General features: G+C 54.1%; 1 protein-coding gene across 4 annotated transcripts in view; it reads left to right on the top strand.

The window, feature by feature from the left end:
* GPR55 (G protein-coupled receptor 55) overlaps window positions 1-3,748 on the top strand; it is an 82,130-nt gene that overhangs the window by 60,573 nt on the left and 17,809 nt on the right. The window lies entirely within an intron of this gene.

Here is a 3,748-nt window from a genome sequence, read left to right as displayed (position 1 = left end):
AAAAAAAAAAAAATCAGAATTAATTCGAAGGCTTCCAGGAAGGCGGTATCAGCCTTGCTCTGTGGCGGGGTGGGGACGCTCCTGGTGTTAAGGTGCTACAAGACAGTTCATGGGAACAAAAGGACGCACTGTGACTCTCAAATTAACAATTTCCGTGCAACAGAACAAAGATAAAAATGCGTGCCTGTCGGGGAGGGGTGGGAAGGGATGAAGTGGGGAGAAAATGCTCACAAAAAAGAAGTAGGACAGACATTTAATAACTAAAGTGTGGAGGAGACCATTAGGCTCCCACTGGAGCTGTGGGCTGAGGACACTACACTTCTGGCAACAGGAAACATGATGAGAAAAGAAATATCCTGAAAAGGCCCACCATTCCCCCACTGTGTAAGTACACAAGTGTAGCTCAGTAGCTGTGACCTCTGGCAGGTGTCAAGAAGCTGGGGAGACCAGAGGTGACAGCCCCCGGGACTCAGGCAGGAGGGGCCCCAGAGCCCTAGTTGCCAGGCTGGAGTGGAGAAAAGGCCAGGAAGCTCCCTTGATGGTTCAGCCCAGGACGCTGCCCCCTGGAGGGCCGGATCTCGAAAGGGCCTTGGAGACCTGGACAAGACAAGCCAGGTGTGTCAACTTGGGGCATTTCCTTAGAGTTCTGAATACGTTCTGCGGCTCACTGAAAGAGCTGGCCCCCTTCAATGATTACAGAACCTTTCTTCCCTGGCACTCAGCAGGAGGGGACGTTATGGAAGTGCATCTTTTCCAGAACCTTGTGGTCTTGATAACCTCCATACTGAAGGGCCCCCTCTGCACGTTGGGGAATTTCAGCATCCACTTTGGTCTGACTCCTGCACGCTCAGGGCCACCCCAGGCCCCACTGGGGCCATGAGAGGCTGCAGACAGGGCGATTGTGGGGAGCAAGGAGCTCTGAAAGAATGACCAGGGTCATGGCAGGAGCCAAAGGAAAGCCCACTCCCAGATGTCTGAGCATCCAGAACTTTCTGCCTTAACCTCACTGTTACATTTCCAGTGAGAGCTGGAGGGGGCATGTGGGAGGGGAAGAGGTGACTTCTAAAGCTTGCTGCCCCCTTGCGTATTTTACTCCATCCTGCCTTGGTATGAAGGCTCCTGACTTTGAGGCTGTCAGCCGCCCATGTGCCCACTTCCAGGGGGGCTGGACATTGAAGGTGTCTGCAGGTGGCTCAGTGGACAGCTAGGGGTCAGTCCTTGGGGACCTGGTTTGGATCCCAGGAAAGGGCCTCGTCTGTGCTCAAGTGGAGTCATGCAGGCTCAGTGCGCAGGTGGAGCTTGGGGACAGAACCGCGGCGGAGCCTGGCAGGTTCAGAGCAGAGCGTGGGAGGGTACAAAGGGGACTGGGCCTGTCTCCCTCCCCGTGCCTTTCCTTTCTCTTCCTCTCTTCTCTTATTTCTGGAACCCCACCCCTTCAATCAGGAAGTTTCCATTCTCCAAGGTCCTCCTTTTCCTTTCTTCTTCAAGGCAGACATCGCGGGGACTAGGAATCTCAGTGCCATCCAGTATCAGACACTTGCTGGGTGCTGTTACCCCTGTTGTCACCCCAGCTCCTGAAAACAGTGTTTTTGAGACAAGTCCTCTTGTCTGTCTTGACCACCACTGCCTGTACAGGGTAGATGATCAATGGACATTTGTTGATTGAGTGAATGTGTGACCCCCAATTCACAGAAGTTAGGCAACGAGCCAGGTTTACAGAGTGGCTACATGAAGGAGTGGGTGCCTGCACCCGGCTGGCCTGGGGCTCTCATTGGAATCAGGCTGCCTCAGATCACAGCGGCCCTTCTCTGAGACACCCCGACACCCCCTTCCTGTCCTGATTCCTTCCATTATAGCTGTTGCCCTCATCCCACGCTGACCCTGCCAATTGAGTCTGTCCTGTGTCCAGTCCTTGAACTGCCCCATCCCACTGCAGCTGGTCCTGATTTGGATGGTGTTAGAAGAAAGACACTATACTGTCTGAGGTTTCTCTTTTATGGGATGGCTTCCTGTCCCAGGTAGGTTCCCAGGGACCTCTGAGCACCCCTGATGCTGCTCCTGTCTGGCCAGCCCTCCAGCCTCAGCTCTTGCTATCCCACACATACCCTGGCCTTTGGCTGCACAGTGAGACCCCCGGGCCCCCCCTCAAAATGCTGAGCTCCTCCTTCCTTGTGTCTGCACTTAGGCTGTTCTCTGTGCCTCTTGTCTCTTCTGTCCTCACCTTGTCCCTTGCCCCTGTGCCCTGAGCAGCTCCCCCACGCTGGGTTGGGGGCATCCCGCATGGCTCTGGTCAGTGCTTACACTCTGCAATGCCCATGGTGGGCAGGTCTTCCCTTCTGGAGGTGATGCTAAACGAGCAAATTTCAGGAGCATCAGGAGAGGGTGTGGGGAGCCCCTGGGTGCTGGGGAGCCGCTTTTTGGCAAATACGATCAGAATGGCTTGTTTCTCACCCTACGGGGAGCTGGCTCCCGGAGCGCAGATGCTGCCCAGAACGCTGGTGGGATTTTAGGTTTGAGCTCCACTGCCGCCCACTCTGAGCTCCCCAGCCAGCAGGCAGGAACCCACCCAGGTTGCCAAAGCCTCTGATTTGTGCTGGATGCTGGGACGGTGGGCAGCACCATAGTGGCCAGTTTGAGGAGGTTTATGGGAAATTCTCTGAGAAAAAAATCTTGATATTTATGACTCCCCAGGGCTGTGGCAGAGACAGGAGAGGAGGAAGCTGGATGGACAGGCCTGACCCATGGGCGGGGCCTTGGGCAAGTCCCTGCCTAGCCTGCCTCTTATTCGTGAGCACAGCGCTCTGAGTCTGGACCACACATTCCTCTGCCAGGGGTCTACCATTACTCCCTTGATAAGGGTTATTGGCAAAGCTCTTCCAGAAAGGGAGGTAGGAGACAATTTGTATGCAGAACAGCCCATGTAGGACTCAATCTTTTGTATCAAAAAAGGGAGAAAACAGAACACCTATGTATATATGTTGGTATAGAAACTCTGGAAGAAGCTATTGTCAGTGGTACCCTGAGGAGTAGGTGGGTACTGGATTTGGGGGGCAGTGGTGGGACAGAGACGTTTTACTGTATGTGTTTACATATGTATTTGAATCGTGTGCATGTATTTGAAATTTTAAATAAAAAGCAACAGCAATAAAACAAATTTTTTTTTTTTTTTTTTGGTGAGGAAGGTTTTTCCGGAGCTAACATCTGTTGCCAGTCTTCCTCTTTTTGCTTGAGGAAGATTATCCCTGAGCTAACATCTGTGCCCATCTTCCTCTATTTCATATGTGGGTCACCACCACAGCATGGCTTGACAAGCATGGTTGTAGGTCCACACCCAGGATCCAAACCTGCAAAACCGCGGGCCACCGAGGTAGAGTGCAGGACTTCACCACCACATCACCAGGCCAGCCCCAGAATATTCATTTGAAAAAAGAAGATAGCCAGAATGGGAGGTGGGCGAGGCTCCCTCGGAGGAGGAAGGGGCTGAGCCCCAGTCACTCTCTGCAGGCCCCTCCATGCTGACTGTTTCCCGGGGCTCCCATGCCACAGGCCCTGGACACCTGCGTGTCTTGTTTCTGCTGCTGTCCTGACAGTCTCCTGACCTCTTGCACCTGCACCCAGGATGCCCTGGCCTGGCCGCCTCACCTTGGCTTAGGTGGGGCCAGGGGTCTGGGGGGGTGGGTCTTGCTTGGGGAGGGACTGCCCAGAACCCTGTCTTCAGGCCCAGGCCAGCTTGGACCCCATGTCCCGG

This window comes from Equus przewalskii, chromosome 5 (assembly GCF_037783145.1).
Source record: "Equus przewalskii isolate Varuska chromosome 5, EquPr2, whole genome shotgun sequence".
Classification (NCBI taxonomy): Eukaryota; Metazoa; Chordata; class Mammalia; order Perissodactyla; family Equidae; genus Equus; species Equus przewalskii.
The sequence above is the reverse complement of the archived record's forward strand: the minus strand, read 5'-3'. Positions and strand labels throughout refer to the sequence as shown.